General features: G+C 56.3%; 1 protein-coding gene across 5 annotated transcripts in view; it reads right to left on the reverse strand.

Annotated features, from left to right (window-relative positions):
* The window catches only part of ELFN2 (extracellular leucine rich repeat and fibronectin type III domain containing 2), a 55,489-nt gene that overhangs the window by 8,499 nt on the left and 28,092 nt on the right, over window positions 1–18,898 (reverse strand). The window contains exons 1-2 of one of the 5 annotated variants that reach the window (XM_074326364.1): window positions 7,514–11,747; window positions 6,454–6,576 (exon numbers count right to left, since the gene is read on the reverse strand). The exons of 3 other annotated variants lie outside the window; for them this stretch is intronic. The gene's annotated coding sequence lies outside the window, so the exon portion shown is untranslated. Of the gene's footprint in view, window positions 1–6,453; window positions 6,577–7,513; window positions 11,748–18,898 lie in introns of those variants that run through there. One more of the 5 variants, XM_074326363.1, reaches the window with a different exon arrangement.

Here is an 18,898-nt window from a genome sequence, read left to right on the forward strand (position 1 = left end):
GGTAGCAGAGCAGCATGGCTATGGGCCCCCCAAGAGGGGGATGCAGAGGCTGGGGTCTCTGGGAAGGGGAGGACATGGGACGAACTCATCCTACAGGTGGGAGCAGAGCCAAGGGAAAGAGGGAAGCCAGCCACACCTCCAATCCCACCTCCTCAAAGTACTTTCCAACAGAGGGCCGGGATCCTGGGGGTTGAGGGGAAAGGCTCAGGCAGGTGATAAAGCCAGAGGTCTCTGGAATAAGGTGATCAAAGGCCCACATCCCCTCTATGGCTGGAGAGTCAGAAGCCCTGAGACGGGCAGTGATTTGCCACGAGTCACACAGCACAGCCTGGGCCAGGATCAAGGCTCCCAAGGCAGCAGAAATCAAGGGGCCTGGAGCGCCATCCCCCGAGCCCAAGCAGGTGAATCAAGCACACCTCTGAGTCTGTCTCCACATGGATAAAGTGGGGACCAGGTCCCTGCCTGGTCATCTGAGGGGGGAAGAAGTAGGGTGAGCCAGGCTTCCCATGCCCAAGATGCAGAGGGACAGGGGAGCCAGCACAGGGCTGAGAGCCTACAGACCCTCATTTTCCAAGTGGGGAAACTGAGCCCCAGACCAGGGGAGACTTGTTCCGGTGGCCGGGAAAGCCAGACCAGGCCCCTCAACCCAATGGGGCTCCAGCTCCCACCCAGTGCTCTCTGTACTGCAGGAAGAGCCCGGTGCTCCCTCCTGCCCTGGGCAGTGGCCAGGGATGTGAAAATTAGGCAAGAGAAATTCATGTTTGGAGAAAGAAAGCCAAAGACTGTTCACAAGAGCCACCTCTGCTTCCTGCTCCCCCTCCTGGGAAACACCAGGAAGGAGAGAGCTTTGAGAAAAAAATGTTAAAACCTTGCCTTTAAAGCAAAACCAATTTACAGCCCTGAGCCCCAGAGGGCTGCTGGAACAGAGGAAAGGGAAGCGGGCGGGGAAAAGTGCCGGAAGACGTCCAGGCAGGCAGTTTTTGTTGAGGAGGTGACCAGGGCGTCCAGATGAACCCTCAGGTTAAAGGCTGACTAAAGGAGTCAGAGGCTGTGAGATCAGAACGTCCAGGAGAGGTGACCTCACACCTCCAGGTCCCCTGTGGGACCAGCTCGGGCTGAGGGGCCAGACAAGGGGTTGGGGGGGGGGGGCACTTTGAGGCAGTCGGCATGAAGGGGTGCCCAGGCAGCAGACAGCATTTCTGTCCTTGGTTGTGCTACAAAAGTCTCAGGCTGGAGTCAGAGACCTGGGCCCCTCCCCAGCATGGCCACTGGCTCCCAGTGGACCCCAGCAGTCCCACCCCCTTTGAGGTCCCAGTTCCACGCCCCCCATGCACACACAGGCAAGGACGTTGCACTAGAGGAGGCTGAGTTGCCAAGCTTGCCCTCCATCTGCACCACCTCTGGCTAGAAACGTCTGGGGAGCGCATTTGTATGCAGGTGCATGCACAGGTGTGCTCTGGCTCAGAGCACCAGTGCAGGGGTGTGCTGACGTGTACAAGTAGATGGACGTGTGGGCAGGCGTGTGCGCACACATGTGTCTGTGTGCACAGGACGTGTGCACTTGTGGCCAGCTACAGTACTCGAGGGTGAACATGCTTGTGTGTGCAAGGGTGGGAAAGGGTGTGTGTCGGGCATCTCAGGGGAACATCGGCAACACCTGCCGACATGTCAACATGTTAAGCACATGTATTATGTATACACATGTGTGCACATGTGCAACTTGAGCCCTACAGAGCCCCCTGCCCCACTCCCTATCCTGAGATCTGAATTGCTCAAACCAGCACCCCCCGGCCCCCAGACCCAGGGGCTGTCCATCAAAGCTGAGCTGGCTGGAGCCCTGGGACAGCCCAAGCCATGCTGAGGGAATACGAAGAGGCCGAGAGGGAGGGGAGCGGAGTAGGAGAAGGGGCCCAGGCTTGGGGGTGGGGCTAGTCCTGTCCCATCTCTTTCCTTCTCAAACAGTCCAAGGTAGGCAGAGGCCCACCATACCCCCACCCCAGCCACTCTGAGCTCTGCTCACCTGAGCCCTCAAGGTAACCCTGCCCACGGCCCTCTCTTCCCATCCTCCTGGTCTCCAGGACTTGGGCCAGGGCCCAGCTTCCCCTCACTGCGACTCAGACAGGCTCCCCTTCACTCTGTCCCATGTGCGTCAGCCACCATGTCCCTGTCCCTGGGCTGCCTGCCCACCACCCGTTGAGGCCTGCCGCAGCCCAGGAGGGGGAAACACAAGGCTTTGAAGGCGCTGACAGCAGCACTTGGCCCCCAGCCGGCTGCACACCCACTCAAAGTGTGGGGGAGGGGTGCCAGCCGTGGTTCTCTTGGGCCTGGGGGTCTCGGGGGTCATGCCCTTCCCCTGCTCCCATGAGGGTGACCCCCAGCACACATGCTAGTGGAAGGAGCAGGGCCCTACCCCACACATACCTGTGGGTGGAGGGGAGAGGAAGGAAGGAAGTGAGGGAGCTGCAGACAGGAGGCGAGGACTGAGAAAGATGGAAGAGCAAAAATATGGAGACAGCCGAGCAGGGAGAGAAGGAGGAATAGCCTCTGAGACAGAGGAATCAGTGATCAGCAGAGCCACGCAGTGAGATGATAGATGGGGGATGAGGGCAAAGGGGAGGACGCAGCTCCTGCTGCCCACCCACCCACCCAGGGACCCGGGAGACAGATGAGCAGTGGGCCCGGCCAGCCACTGAGATGCAGCCTGTGACCAGCTCAGGGGAGAGGGGGAGGGGAAGCAGCAGGAAGCAGCTGTAGGAAGCAGCAGCCTTTTCTGCCCCAGGCCTCCGTGGTGCTACACCTGGTGGGGGGTGTGGCCCATGGCGCAGTACAGGCCAGAGCAGTGTCTGGCAAAGCACAGAGTTCCTGGCTGAACTGGCCTGCAGGGACCCCCTTCCCAAACCCTCCGCCCCCACTATGCCTGCCCCAACACAGGTGTGGTGGCGATGAGTAACCTCTGGCCAGAGCAGGGAGCAGGCCCCAAGTGCCCCATCAGCACCTCTAACGTGGCAAAGTTGGGGGGCAGCGTGCTGTTGAGGGAACTTGAGGTGGGCCCCAGTCTGATGTCCCTTTTCCTGGGGACACCCTTGAACAGAGAGGGAAAGTGACTGGGACTGAGAGGCAGAACTGAGGTAGGGTCTCTGTTCAGAGCGTCTGAGTCACTCTGGGCAAGTGGCTCCCCCTCTCTGGGCCTCAGCCACCCCCCAAGTTAGTTGATTTCTGTGCCCTTCTCCTCCAGGTGCCACAAGGTTCAGAGCCCCTCTGTGGACTCAGAATCCTAATGCTTCAGAGCTGGAAGGAGGAAGAGGCCTTGTTCAGCCCAGTCCCAGCCCTTCTCAGAGGGGAAACTGAGGCCAGCACCAGGTAAGGGACATGTTCGCTGGTGGCGGGTCAGGCTCAGGACCCGGGTGGAAGTTATAGATCCTGACCTGCCAACCTCAAATCCCCTCTGGGAGCTTCCTGCCCCGACACAGGCTCCCCCTCAGCTAACCCGAGAGAGGGGGCACGAGCCTGTTTGTTTGCCCGTGAAGTGGGACGAATAATTCCTACCTGCCAAGGCTGTGGTGCGCTGATGTGCATGGCTGGCACACGCGGCTCATCTCCGGGGCTCAGGGAACTCCGCCTCCCCCTCCCTGGGCCGGGTGAGAGGACAGACAGGATGAGGTCTGCCTAAGTGACCCCTGGCTGAGGGGGTGGGGGTGGGGGAGGGGATGGGGCAGCAGGGGTTCGCAGGTAGACAGGTAGCTCAGAGATCTCTGGCGAGTTGCAGGCCCTTTCCAAACCTCAACTTCTCTACCTGCGTGGCAAGGTGAGTGCCACCCATCTCCCAGGGCTCCCACAAAACCCCAGGACATGGTGGAGATAGATACGCTGTGTACAGGGCAGGGGGCCCAGCAAACGCGCCGCCTCGGGCTCCTGCTCACACGGACACACTCCCACGCGGACGCTGGAGGGGTCCAGGGATGAAGTGCAGGAGGCAGTCCATGTTCCAGCCTCTCAGGAGCAGAGACATGAGGCTTAGCCGGGGAAATCTCATTTGCAGAAGCTGATAAGCCCTGGCACGGGCTCCTCCCTGGGACAGGCTGGCTCAGACTCCCGGAGGTGCCATTGTCACTGTACATGTCAATGCTATTACCCGGGATTAAGAAGACCAAGGACTCCTGGGGTCCAGCCAGAACTCCTGAGCAGGTGGCCACCTCACTTCTTTCTGCTGGGAACACATTACCAGGCCAGGGGTCCCAGAGATGAGCTAGTAACACTCTACCCTCTGGGACAAAGCCTGCCACCCCCTGGGGCTGGACACTGGGTCTTGTCGCTGCCTCCACCTCATCAGGGCTCCTCAGACAGGCTGCTCTGGGCCTTGGTTCCTCATCTATAAAATGGGATAACTATTCCTTCGCCACTGAACTACTCTCTGGTAGGTGAACCATTTGGATTTCAGGTGCGATGAGCCCCAGCTGCAGGGCAGAGAGAAAAAAAGTATGGATGTTGCAGGCAAAGGGTCCTGGGATTGAATGCTGAGCTGTGTGACACATTCATTAACCTCTCTGGGCTTCAGTCCCCTCACCCATAAGAGTCATGGCTATCCTTTACCCAAAGGCTCATTTGTGTCTGACGTTTATGTTCCTTGAATCTTATATCACCCTGCATTGCTGGTGCTACTAGCCTCATTTTACAGATGAGAAGACTGAGGCTCTCTCCTTTCCCAGCTTCCTCCAAACAGCTGGGCCTGTGGCAAAGACTGCATATGTAGGGGCTGTCTGGTGGGTTTCCTGCCCCTTGTGACGGCACCTCCCTCCCGATCAGGAAAGCGTGCAAGCATGGATTACGCACAAGCTGACAGAGACTTCAATTTTTCCATCAGTCAGGAAGTACTTATTCCAGGCCAGCTATGTTCCTCAAACCCTCAGGCCCACTTGCACCTCAAGGCCTTTGCACGTGCTGTTCTCTCTGCCTGGAATGCTCTTCCCCTAATATCTGCACAACCCACTATGTCATTCAGGTCTCTGTTCAACTGCTCCCCCCAACTCCACGTAGCTGACACCAAATCTGAGGTAACCCACTGGTCACTCAACCCTGCATTTTGTCCCTTCAGGACACTCCACACTACCTGACATCATGTAGCTCTTTATTATCACACCCTCCTCGCCCGCATCATGAAATCAAAGCACGCTTTATCTTGCTCGTTGCTATCATCTGCATGCCCACAACGGGGTCAGGCATGTAGCAGGTGCTCAGGACATGACGTATAGAATGACAGCTCAGGGCTAGGGACAGGGTGTTAACTATCAGAGCGAGGGGCCCCGCTATTGATAGGGTGCTTGCAGTGTGCCAGACATGTGCTAAGCCTTCCTTTTAGCCTCATGACCCCAATTTTATGTTTCCCATTGTACAGGTGACGAAATAGGCTCAGAGTGGTGCAGTGATCTGCCCAAGACCACACAGCCAGGAACCTGGAGCAGCCTGAGCTCTTAGAACCACCAGACTTTCCAGAATCCCTGCAGAGATGATTTCCCCCCAACTCGCATGCCTCCGGTGACAGGGATCTCCACACCCATCTGAGGCTACTTATCTGCTTCTTGAACAGCTCTGATTGTTAGAAATTGCTTCTTATATTACAAAGCCAAATCTGGCTCCTTGTACCTCTGTTTATTGGTCCCAGTGTTGTGTGGAGCCACTGAGAACACAGCCAATAGCCCCCCTCAAGGCCCCTTTTGATATTTGTTCATCTGTTATCTTGTGCCCCTGCTAGATGGCCTCAAATCCTCCCCTGCTCTTCCAACTCTGTGATGTCAAGTCTCCCACCCTTGGGCCCAGCTGCCCAAGGTCATGCTTGCTGTCAAGGTCCTTCCTAAAATGTGTCACCTGGTGCCAAGCTGTGGGGAGCCATGGTGGCTGGCCCGTCACACCAAGCATCAGTGCCAACGTGGTCTGAGCACTGATGGGCACCAGGGGCCCGCTGCCTCCCTTGATTCGGCACCATGCTTGTTAGAGCAATGAGTGTACACCTGCGTTGTGTCCTCACCTCGTCCTCCCGTAGATGTTGGCCCTTCACACATACTGTCAGGCAGCTCCAATGCCCTCAGAACGTCCTCTTTTTGGGTTTCACCCAAGGTGCTGGGTTTCCATCCACCCCCATTCAATCACGTCTTGTTAGTCTCAGCCCTTTGTGCTAGCTTCTCCACATCTCGGGGGAGCTGGCTTCTGCCCCTCAATGCCCAGCACCCCTCCCAGCTCTGTGCCAACCTGCACTGGGCAAGCAGGCCATGGCTGCACCTGCATCCGTGTCACGTGGAAACAGGGACCAGGCCCACAGCTCACCCCTGAGGCAGGTGGGGCACGCTGTCCAACCAGCTACTCTCTCACCCATATTCCTTACACATCCACATGTATTTACTGCACACCTACTATGTGCCCAGCACGTTAGCAGACCGATACGCCCTGCCTCCAACTTACCCAAAAGAGCTTAATAAGAACACCACCACCTCAACAGCAGCAACAGCTGACAGTTATGGGAGACGTAATTGGGTTTGCAAGGCCTCGATGTAGGCACTCAGCTCCAAGTCCAGTAACCTTGGCCTGGAAAGGGGATTGGGCTAGTTTGCAGTGTTATGGGCAGTTACGACACATTGATGGCTGGCTCACTGTGTGACCTTAGGTCAGTGCCTTACCCCTCTGGGCCTCAGTTTCCTCATCTGTTCAGGGAAGAATTGCTGTGCACACACGTGTCTCTGGTTTACAGGAGCCAACCCAAAGCCCTCTGTAAACTACCTACTGTGTCATTCCCCATGAGCTCAATGGGTCTCTGGGCCTCCCCTGCTCCCAGGGTTGTCACATCTGTCATTAGCACCTTCTCTGTGTCTAGGCCTTAGTGGAAGGAGGTAGGCAGGAGGATGGAAGGGTGTTTACCAAAAGGCCTGGCCTTGGGAAACAACCCAGCAGCCTGACACGAGTGGCCCCAACACTGGTTCTATGGGCAGCTCTTCATAGAAGGCCCAGCTAACACAGACCACTCCCTGGAACCCCACTCCCCAGCCCAAAGAAACCTAGCACCCACCCCACCCCCCTCCTGCCCACAGCCAAGGATGACCTGTATTAAAAGTCCATTTCCTAGTCCCACCCCAGGGGTCATCTCTGGCTTTCTCAGAATCCTCCAGGCTGTTCAGATGACTGCCTCCCCACTTGACCCCTGTCCCCTACCTGACTCCACTCTCCCACCTGGTCCCTGACCCCCCACCTGGCCACTGCCTTCTCCACCTGACTCCTCCCCCTCCCCCCCCCACACTCCCCCGGAACCTGGTCCCTGCCTTCCCCACGTGTTCCCTGACCCCCTCCCCACCTGGCCCCTGCCTCCCCAACCTGACCCCTGACACTCCAGCTGGTCCCTGACATCCCAACTGGATCCTGCCTCCCCCAGCCTGGCCCCTGCCTCCCGCACCTGGTCCCTGCTGGCCTCTTGGCCTTGGCTCCAGTAAACCCCAGGCCCCGCTCAGCTGTAGCCCCGGGCACTACTCACCAGTCTCCACTGGACCCGCTCTTTCACCAGTGCCTGTGCACGCGCGGCTGCCTCTGCCTGCATGGTCTCCATTCATTCATTCAATAAACATTTATGGAGCACCTACTATGTACTAGGCGCCAGCTAGGCCCACCCTCCTGGCTCTGCATCTTCCACCTGCTCCTCTTCTAGGGACCCAAGGGGTGACTATTTCCCTGACTTCCAACGTCCTCAGGGCTGTCCCAAGGCAGAGTGGCATATTAGGGACCCACCAGGAGAAGCAGAGGCTCCGGGTGACAGAGAGTGAGGCCCACTCAGAGGCAGCCTTGTGGGAGAGGGATGCACAGCCTGGGGCAAGATGAAAACAGTCTTGGGCTTATATAGGCTGGGTCTAAGCACTTCTCGCATTAATTCATTTGATCCTTGGCACAACCTTATAAATTGGTACTATTATTATTCCCACTTTACAGAGGTGGAAACTGAGGTCTCATAACTGCTACACAGTGGCTTTGACCCTCTGTGGGATCAGGCTCTGGTCAAGAGATGCTGTGGACTCCTGTTTCATTTGGACAGCCATTTTTAAAAATTTTTTGAATTAGTTGCCAAAATTGAAAACTTGGGAAGATTTTATTTTTAAAATCCCCATTTCTGGAATCCACTGAAAACCCTGGGAGACATAGCTGCTCGGGGTCTGCATCTCATCAGGAACAGAGCAGGTGTCCCAAGCCCAGGTGGACCCACCCTCCTCCCTGGCTCTCTAGCTGAGGTTCTCACTGGACACTGGAGTTTTCGAGGCGAGCAACAGAGGGAACCCCAGAGTGGGGACAATTAGAATCCCAGCCTGTGTGGGAGACTCCATGAGCCTCCCAGTCTGGGACCCAAAGGTACCACCATCCCTGCCTGCCTGGTTTGGGGGCTCTGGGTCTCTGATTATGAGTCTGGGGCTCAAGAGTTCTACACTGTATCTACAATTCCTTGGTCCTACACACCTACTGAGTCTCGGCCTCTGTGGTCACCAGTTCTATTGAACTTCAAGGCGCCCTGACCTGTCCACAACCTCCACCCATTTGGCTCCAAGCAGGCCCACTGGGATGGGAACCCCAAGCCAGGGGTGCACCCAGATGGCCTCCACATTTGCCTGTCACTTTGTGGGGCCCTGGCTCTTCAACAATGCAACTTGTGTTGCTGGGTCAAGTTTGGGGCTCCTGTTGGAGCTAGGGGGTTACTCACTCCCAAATACAATTATCACCCCCATCAAACACTGCCAGCCAGCCTGGGCTGAGGTTCCCGTCAAGGCTGGCGTGGACCCCAGGGGGTCTAGGGCCTCTGCGACTGAAGCCACATCCCAGAGCTGGGCTTGCAGCAAAGGGCTCTGGGGGTTCTGGAATGGCCTCCCCACAGACTTCGGGTTCCCTTCTCTCTGCTCACCTGGGACTCCTGCCTGTCCTCCCCACTGCTTCTCCAGGCCCCAGCACCCAGGGCCCATAGACCACCAGGGTCAGGCTGAGAACCCCTCCCAGGGCCACAGCCCATCACAACCCCAAACAAGGCGGTCACACGGGGTCCCTCTCCTGGTGCTGAGACTAGTTTCTCTAGAGCAGGTGGGGGAGCCCGCGGAGGCCTGCAGCTGTGGCATCTGAGAACAAGGAAGCTCTGTCCCTGAAGAGGAGCCCCGGAAATGCCTGGGGGAGGACCACCCCATGACGGCTGGCTGCACAGAAACCATGGCTCGGGATGCGTGACCACCACGTCAGTGTGGACAACCCACAGAGACCAGCCCTCCCTAATGTTCTCCTGGAAGGGCTCCGGGATTCAGCTCAAATCCCAGCTCTGCCACTGAACCAACAGCGTGGCCCTGGCAAGCCACTTCTTACCTCTGAGTCTCAGTCTCCTTTTCTGTAAAATGGGACTAGAAGGGCACTGCCTCAGAGGGTGGTAGAGTGAATAGCTACAGAGCAGGGTCGGGCACATAGTAAGTGCTCAGTCAAGTTGACTGCTGCTGGTATGGTTATTGTGGCTTATCAGTCATATGTAGCAATGGCAGAGAAAAAAGGATGACGCTTGACCCCTGACAGTGTCTTCCTTTGTCTTGAGGGCAACACACTGCTCTTGGCCTGTCCCTGCCTCCAAGGCCTGCTGCCACCCCCTGCCTTCAACCTGGTCCCCAGCCTCGGTTTCTCTGCCATTGCCTGCGAAGCACAATGGCTGTTATAATTAACAGATTATCTCAGTGCGACAGCTGTGGTCCTTTGAAAATTGGGTTGAATAACAAGATCCTGGCGTATGGCGATTTCTTTTCATCTCCTGCTCCCTCTTTCTCTCTCTTTCATTCCAGCCTTGTTATGTATGCAAATGTTTTTTCCCCTTTCCCTCCTTCCCAACCAGTCTGGCTTCCAGTGAAGAGACGGTGGGAACTGACCCTCCTGGGCCCCTGCTGTGCACCTGGCACTAAGCAAAATGCCTGACGCGAGTGACTTGGGTTATCTCCTGCAGACCTAAGTCCTGACACCTTCCTCCTGGGACCACTCCCACTCTTGAGCCGGAAGCTACACACCAGCTTTCCTCCTGCCTCCCAGGGTGCTTCCCCTCCAGCTCCTTTGCCTTCCTGAGGTCCTGGTCCCAGCCCTCTGCTCTCCTCTTCCAGCCGCCCCACCCAGCACCTCAGCCCCTCCCAAAGCTTCTCTTATCAACTTCTCTGTGCTGACCACGCCCAACCACCCAGCCGCCCCTCCCTGGCACCTGAAACTCAACTCTGCCACGCCCACGACTGGACTCACCTCTCACTGCCCTCCCAGTCCCCACCATTGCTTCTGTCCCTGTTCCCTGACCTGCACAGGCATCCACAGCTGCCCAGCTCCCCACACCTGAAGGTCTTTTGCGCACCCTCCCACTACTCCTTCTCTGCTCCAATCTCCTTCCTCACCCCAGATAAATTTCTCAGTCAGCTTCCTCACTGGTCTCTATGCCTCCAATCTTACCACCCCTTCAATCCATCCTCCAGCCAGCAGAGGATGAGCAAGTTCTAAAACCTAAAATCTGAGCATGACACGCTCCTATTCAAAAGCCTTCATTGGCTCCCTACTGATCTGGGAAAATTCCCACAGACATCTGAAGTCCAGCCCATGGGGTCCTGCATTGCTGGTCCCTGCTCTCCTCTCACGCCCTCCTGCCTCCCTCCACCAACTAAAATAGTCTGGTTGGGGCCCCTCCTGTTAGTTCCCACAGTCCCCCTGGGCTTCCTTCATCACAACTGGCATCATAAGTGCTGCTTTTATCCCTCGACTGAGTTCTCCATTAGAGCCCAGCATCAGGCACCCAGTAGGTGCTTATTACATATCTGTTAATGACTGTATGAAAGAAGCCTGCTCTCTCCATTTATAGATAAGGAAACCAAGCTCAGAGTAATTAATGACTTGCTCAAGATCACACCATTTGTACAAGACAAAATCAGGATTTGAACCCAGGTCTGTGATTCCAATGCCAGTCTTTTCCACTCCCTGGGGTGGGCTGTGGGGGTCAGCTTCTGCACAGATCTCAGGGGACTTAAATCTGAGATAAGAATTGATAAGGAGATGGGACTCCCTACCCAGGCTGTTATGCCTCAGCTTTGGACTAGCCACATGACTCCCAGGGCCTCAGTCTGCTCATCTGTAAAGTGGGAAGGAGCCCCATCTCAGGGGGTCACTGTGGGGGCAGAAACTCAGGTCTTGGAAGAAGTCCATCCTGCCAACACCTCCAAACCCAACTGCAGTGCCCTTGGCAGGCACTCCTCAGAGCTTGGGGGCTTCCTAGGATGGGAGATGTCACATAGGACAGAGAACCCTCTCAGCGCTAGTGGGAGAAGCATGGGGGACTTGGGGGTCAGATCATGACCTTGGGCTAAAAGCTTCCCCATCTCAGCCTTGGTGTCCTCATCTGTGAAGCGGGCCCAGTTACGCTCACTTATTAAGGTTGTAATGGGGACCAATATGTAAAGTGCCTAGTGCGGTGCAGCCACCATCACAGCCACAAGGTTCTACGGGAGTGTGACCCTGAAGTGTGTCCCAGGGAGAGGGGAGGAGAAGGGGGCAGCACCAAGCAGGGTCATCTGCTCCTGACTCTCCATCCTCAACAGAATAGAGCTCAAACCCCAAAGTGTAGCCCCTCCATACGGATCCCACCCACCCTCCTAAGCTCGTACCCCACAACATCCCTTCACAACCTACGGAGTTGCAGGGTTGCCCATCTGCATGTCCTCTGGGCCTTTGCTCATGCTGTTCCTGAGTCTGGGGTGCCATTCCCACCCTTCCGCCCCACCCTGCCTCCTCCCAGACCTCATGCCTCCGCCTCCAAGAAGGCTTTAGAGATTTCTTCTCTGCAGGGAGAGTGACAGACTCCCTGCTCTGCCCCCATCCCAATTCCATCCCCATGGAATCCTGGAAGGATCCTAGAGATTGTCTCACTCCACCTCTCCTCCCCCCGTTTTACAGATGGGTAAACTGAGGCACAGATGAGGGATAACAGCTCTCCAGGGATGCCCTTGAACCCAGGTATCTCTGTTGCTTCCAGCCCTACAGGTGGCTTCTTTCCTGGCTCTGAGCTTTGTTCAGCCCTTGCCTGTCTTCTCCATGCCCCCTGCCCAGAGCTACCTGAGGACAGAACCTCCATCTTCCTCTCTGCTCCCCCCACCCCAGTGCCTAGCCTAAGGCCTGGCGCATAGTAGGCACTCAGTAAATGTCTGTTGAATTGAATTGCGCTCAGGGCAGCCAGTCGTCTCTGCTCTGTAAGAGAAGCATAGAGTTAGTGGAGCTGTTCCCATGGCGACGGAGGTGGGAACCAAGCTGGTAGGTGAGGAGTCCAGCCTCCCAAGGACCCCTCGGGCCCTGGGAAGGAGATAGGGTCTGGGAAGCTGGAACATTCGGACTTAGATGAGTCCAAATTCTGTCCCAATGGGCAGCATGACCCTGGCAAGTCACACCGCCCCTAGGGCCTCAGTGGCCTCATGGGTCCAGTGATGACCCTCGAGTCCCTAGGGGCTCTGAGGACTGTCTGTGATGAGGACCAGAAGAGACATGAGGCGTATAAACAGTGACTCGAGCACCTAGTACTCAGAGCCTGACACACAGAGTCGGGTGGGAATTACGGCCAATTCTACAGATAAGGAAACTGAGGCTCGGGGAGGGGGGCGGCTTGCCTGAGGCCACGCAGCCCGTGCGCTTGCTTGATGCCGTGCTGTATACACGGTCTCCCTGCAGAGCTGGAGGGAAGCGAGGCATGATAACAAACCCCAGACAAAGACTTCGAGCTCACCAAAGGGTGATCCAGCCCAGGCCCGGAGGGCGACAGTTCTCTAGGCAAAGCGCCCAGCGTGTGCTCCAGGGCTGTCAAGGGAAAGGAGAGAAGCCACATTCTCCCTTCCCCATGGGGGTGAGCTCTGACTCAACAGCCCCCAGAGGGTTCAAAGCCATCCTGAGATCTATGGGCTGCAAAGGCCTGGGCCAGCCCCAGTGTTAATATAGATCAGCAAAGACTATAAATACACAGCCAGGCCGGACACACCAGGGCTACGCCTGAGGGGCAGCCCAGCGGGGGCTGGAACCCCAGCCCTGACCACGGCCTCTACCCTTGGGCCTCGGTTTCCTTCTCTATCAACAGCAACCTACACCATGACCGTGACGGTTCAAGTTCTTCACCCAACAATCTAGAGTTCCCTGTCCCAGCCAGGCTGACATGGGGGAGGCCCTGGGGGCCTTGGCCAAAGACCTGGGGAAGAAAAGAGAAAGACACAAGACAAGCTCGCCCTGGGTCCACCTGGGACAGCTAAGGGAGGAGCTTGGATGTGCTTCTACTCACTGGCCTGGAGCCTGGGAGAGTCAGGGAAAGAGGCCTAGCCGCCAGCTAGTCACTCATTCACTACCTCATTCATTCCAACAGCCATTCTTTGAGCCTCTCCTGCTGGGAGCTGAGGACTCCCAGCCAAAAGACAGTCTCGCCTGGGTGGGAGCTCTACTGGGGAAGACGGCAAGATAAACAAACACCTCTCGGCTGCCCCTGCCCACATCCGGGTCTGACTATCCTCTGGCTCCTGTGGCCCAGCCCAGCTTGCATCAGGAACCCTGGCTTCACACCTGCCTTCTGCCTGGACAGGGACCGTGAGGACAGTCTCACTCTCCCTGTAAACCCAGGGCCCAACACGACACCCAGGAGGCACTCCATAAATGTTCATGTGCTGAAAGGATGAATGAGGTACCATGGGGGCATAAAACAGGGTGCCTGTGAACAGAGCTGTGACATCGGCTGGGGGTGGGGGCAGAAGGAGGGAAGATCTCACTTTACCCAGCACCAACTGTGTGCCAGACGTGCACACTCAATACACAATAGCCATGTTGTTACCCCCACTTGAAAGATGAGGAAACTGAGGCTGAGAGACGCTAAGGGATGTACGCAAGGACCCAAAGCTACAAAGTGGCCCAGCACGCACAGCTCCCCAGAAACGAGAAAGGGCTGGTGCATACAAACTCCCAGTACAGACACTCTAAGCATCACAGGGATGACATTTGCAGAGTCTGGGGACTCCCCAAAGGCTGGGCACAGGTGAGGGGTCAGCATCCCATTTTCTCATCAAAGCCTCGAAAGAGCCCTGAGTGGCAGACAGACCCTCACACGACAGGTAGAGAAACTGAGGCTCCGAGAGGTGACCTGGGCCCCAGGCCCAACAAATACTCTGAAGGCCCTTCCTGGTAAGTGCACGGAGGGACTCTCCTGCTCCCTAGCACTTCCACCTCCAGTCCCTCTGAGATTCACAGCCAAAGGGTATAGACTTGGGCCCAGGCCCAACTCTGCCCCTCCTGGCTGAGTAACTTGGCAGTGACCAGCCCCCTCTGAGCTCCAGCTTCCCCAGGACCCATCTCCTCTGCCCTACCCCACACAGCTGCTGCAAGGAGCAAAGGGATAGACTGATAAGAGATATCCCCCCCTTACAAACTGTAAGGTGTTGTCCATATTGAAGGCAATTTGTTACTGTTGTACTTTCCTTGGCCTTCCTCAACCTCTTCTCTGCCCTCCTTTCTAGAAAGGTTATGACAGTTATCAGATGCTTGCACTGTGCCTGCCCCTATGCTAAGGGCTTTTCACACATTTCATCCACAGGATACTAGGAACCGGGTACTATTTTTATGCCCATTCTGCAGATGGGGAAATTGAGGCTCAGAGAAGGTAAGTGACTTGTTCAAGGTCACACAGGAAGAAATGAGAGCACTAAGCCATAACACTGAATATGTGCCCCCGAGTGCCTGTTCCCTTTGTGGTGCTAGAGTCCTCTGGTTCATTAAGGCCCACCTGCTCCCCGGTTTATGCGACTTCCCAGATGTATGCAATATTCATATTTCCAGCAGCAGCAGCAGCTCACACACTCCTTTCCAAAGCCTTCAGGAGCCCCATTAATCATTCAGACACACCTGCATATTCATTAACTACCGAATTAATACAGAGCCCCTTATTACTTCAGGCCTGCTGCCTTCATTCATTATTAAACTCCCCTGATGAATGATCACATCCCTCTTTCACAGAGGGGGGCAGCTACCAGGCCCCCAAGCCAGTAGGTCTGCTCCCAGCGCCAACTGCTGTGTGACCTTGAGCCAGGCCCTCACCCTCTCTGGGCCTCCTGCATGTTTACCCGGTAAAATCAGGCAAAGCACAGTATCTAAGCACCACCCAGGCTCATCTAAGTCGGCCCTGTCCTGTCCTTCGGCAGACTCCTGGGTCCCTTCCCTACACTTATGTGTCTTTCTTAGATTCACATAACCTTCTGTTCTCCATGAAACAGGAGCCCGTCCTCTCTGTAGTTTTCCCAATCTTCCCCCACTGTAGCCTCCACTCACACCTGGGCCTGGGCTTTGCAGCCAGTGGGCCTTGGGCCCTGGCACAGACCCATCATCTTGAGGACATTGTCTATCCCCAATTGCTTGGCAGACCATGACATGTCCCAAATCAGAGACACGACTAACCCCACAGACAGCAAAGGTGGACTCCAGCTGCAATACAACAGCGACAACAATAATAATAATAGCACCCAGCATTTCCTGAGCAGGTACCATGTCCCAAGCCTGTGCTCAGTCCTGTACTTTCCTTCTTAGAACAACCTCCACTTTACAGATGGGAAAACCGAGGCCAGTGAGGTCCAGGCCATCTCCCCAGGAAATGCTAGTGCCAGCTATAAACTAGGCCTCTCTCACTTGGGGTCCTGAACTCTTCACCACCACATATGACACCTGGAGGCAAGACCCCCGGCTGCTGTCTTGCCCCGGCTCCATGCTTCCTTGATGGTTCCTCTATGTGCCCATCCCGGCCTACTGGAGCTGTAGCCAGGACAGAACAGATCCCCCATTCCCTGACAGATGACCTGATCAATCTTCATTATGCCTGGCGCTGAGCAGAGCCCACGAATGAAGCGAGAGGATGCCACCGCTGGCGTCTCCCTGCTGCCTCTGACCTGCCTTCCACCTCCACTCCACGGCGCCTGTGCGCAGGGCCGCTCACTGGGCTGCCAACGATAGCAGGCCAAGCCGCCGCTTCCTGCAACTACTGGGCCTGAGGCTTCCCTCCCAGACCCACTGGCTATGTGACTGTGGACTCATTACCAAACCTCTCTGTGCCTCGGTCCCATCATCTGAATCACACCTGACTCTACCTTCTGCCTTGTCCCTCCCTCATCTTCAATCCACCCCAACACCTGTCCAGGACTCACACCTGATGGCTCTTGTCTGTACAGAAACCACTGCCTCTCAGCACCTCCAGGCATCCTCCCCTCCCCTCTGCTCAGGTGTTGGACAGCCTCTCAAAATGCCATCTCTCTGAAGGACCCACTGAAGACCTTGCTCTTAAAGCCCTTCCAGAAGCTTCCATGGCTCCCAGACTGAAGCCAGAAATCCTCTTGAAGGTCAAGGCCCACAAGGCCTGACACAGCTGCCCACTCGAGACCCTCCCTCCTGCTTTGCCCACAAGACAGCTCCCCCTTCTCCACAGGGACTGTCCCCATTCTTGTCTGACCCTGTGGTAGGCGTCTGTCCTCCCACACCATCGGGGACACCCGGCCAGCACCATGTGCTCCCTGCTGCAGCTCCGGCCCTGGCGCAGTCAGCACAACAATCCTGTCAAGCCAAGGCAGCAAACCCACAGGGCTGTGGTCGATGCCAACAGGGAACCTGGTAGACCACAATGAAGATAATGAAGACCTTGCCAATCTCTTTCTGTGTGCAGACATAGCCCCCCACCTAACAGAATGACACGGTGAAGGTCATCAGACCCATTTCCCAAACGAAGAAACCGAGGCCCAGAAAGTGGCCTCCCTGTTGGTAAGTGGTGGGGCCGGGACTCAAGCCCTGCGATCAGCTCCCACACACTGAGCACTAACCGCCTGCCAGACCCCAATAAGCGCTTTACATTAATTAACTCATCCAAGGCTCTCCACAGCCCTGTGAGATGGACACTATTACACTCACTTGAGATGTGAGGAAACTGAGGCTTAGAGTGAAGCCACTTGCCCAAGGACACACAGCTGGGAAGTGGAAGAGCCTGAGACACACCGAGATGGAGCCATGAAGCTATTCCGCCCCTCCAGCTCACTCAAATCTCCTTCCCTCAGCAGCCTCAGAGCTCTGGGTGAGAGGCGTCACCTTTGCTGGCTCCCCCACCATCCTGGCTTCGTGGCTGCAAGGACTTGACAAGGTCCTTCCCTTTCTGGGCCCTGGCTTCCATCTGTAAGGGGGTGGATGAGACACCCGGGGATCCCTTCAGCAGTGGCACATTATCGACACGCCTGTGGGCCTACTACATATGCATCAGGCTCCGGGCTGGCAAAACTGGTCTCTGGCCTGCAGGGGACCAAAAGGGCTGGGAAACCCAGGGTGGGAAGGGGCAGGGAGCTCATTCAGGGTTTGGGTACAAACAGGATACAAGCCCCTGACTGCTGTCACCAAGAGCAGCACAAAGCCAACAGAGGCCAGAGGAGAGGCGGAGGGTGTGGCTAATCCCCAGGCACCAAAGCTGATGATTAACTGGGAGGACTTGGCACCTTGAGGTCCTGCTGTCACCCAGGGGGGCTGGAAATCCCCAGAGGGGCTGCACTCCCCATCTAATGAGCACCTGCTTCCTGCCTGGTCTAGGATTCCTGGCACATTGCAGAAGACACAAAAATGAACGAGGAACTCGTAGACTAGTAGGGGACTCAGGAAAACAGAAACCCAACACACACCCACTGGCGATTTTTGCTATTTAAGGAAACCCTCCTGCGAATTATTTTGTAAAATAAATAACCGGTCTCTAATTTCTCTTCTAAAATATCAAATTGTCATAGATTGGGGTTGCTCAGAGTGAGGTAGCACACGTGGCCTTCTGGGTGCTTCCCCATTGCACATCCAGTGTGAGGACCATGGCAGAGTGGCCCCTCTGTCCCAGCCCCCAACATGGACCAGCATACAGCAGGTGCCAAGTAAGTCTGGCCAAGCAGACTCCGTTAGCACACACATTTCCATGCCCCAGTATCAAAGCTTCTGTATGTGGGGACCCCACCCCAGTACACTTTGCTTAGTCCAGCTTCGGACGCTCTGGGGTACTTTAGAGAAGATCAGAGATGGCACTTCCCTTAGCACATCCAGGCCCCTGTCATATAACATAAAGAAACTGACGCAGGAGAAGGTAAGACCCTCGCCCAAAGCCCCGCAGCCACACCCCATCTCCTTCCAGGGTGCCGCTTCCTGCCCCGGCCCCCTAAACACTGTTGCTCCTCTGGGCTCCGTCCTCAACCTACCTACGCCAGGGTGACCTCATGCCCCTGGTCGCCCAGATCCTGGCCTTTGCCTGCTGGATGCCTCCACAGGTGCTCTCAGATGGCCCAGGTCCAGGTCACCTGCTGGCCCAAGCCCACTCCTGCCCACATGTCTCCTCTTGGTCAAGGTTACCACCACCCCTGCCTACTTACTCAAGCCACAGATCTCAGCTTCATACTCAACTCCTTCCCTTCCCACCAGAAGATGATGACTAAACCGGCCACCAAGTCTGCTACTTCTGTCCTCAAAAGCCTCCCACATTATCCTTTGCTCCCCCCCCCCCCCAGGACAGGCTACCCTCATCACTCGCTAGTTGCCTACGGTGGCCTCCGTCTCCTCCAGCTCCTCCGTACAGCGGCCAGAAGGAGTTTTTCAGAGGGCAGCTATGATGCTTCCTCTCCTGCTCAAGATCTTTCCAGGGCTCCCTGCAGCCCAGGGACAGAGGCCAAGTTCCTTGCCGGCATTTGAAATTTCTGTGAGGTGGGCCCACACCATCCCCACCTCCTGCCCCAGCCACGGCCCTCCTCACATTCCCTACCCACACCAGATTGCCCACCCCTGCACTGACATACATCCTTCCTTCTCCCTGACATTTGCCACC

Source organism: Rhinolophus sinicus, linkage group LG02 (genome assembly GCF_036562045.2).
Source record: "Rhinolophus sinicus isolate RSC01 linkage group LG02, ASM3656204v1, whole genome shotgun sequence".
NCBI classification, from domain to species: domain Eukaryota; kingdom Metazoa; phylum Chordata; class Mammalia; order Chiroptera; family Rhinolophidae; genus Rhinolophus; species Rhinolophus sinicus.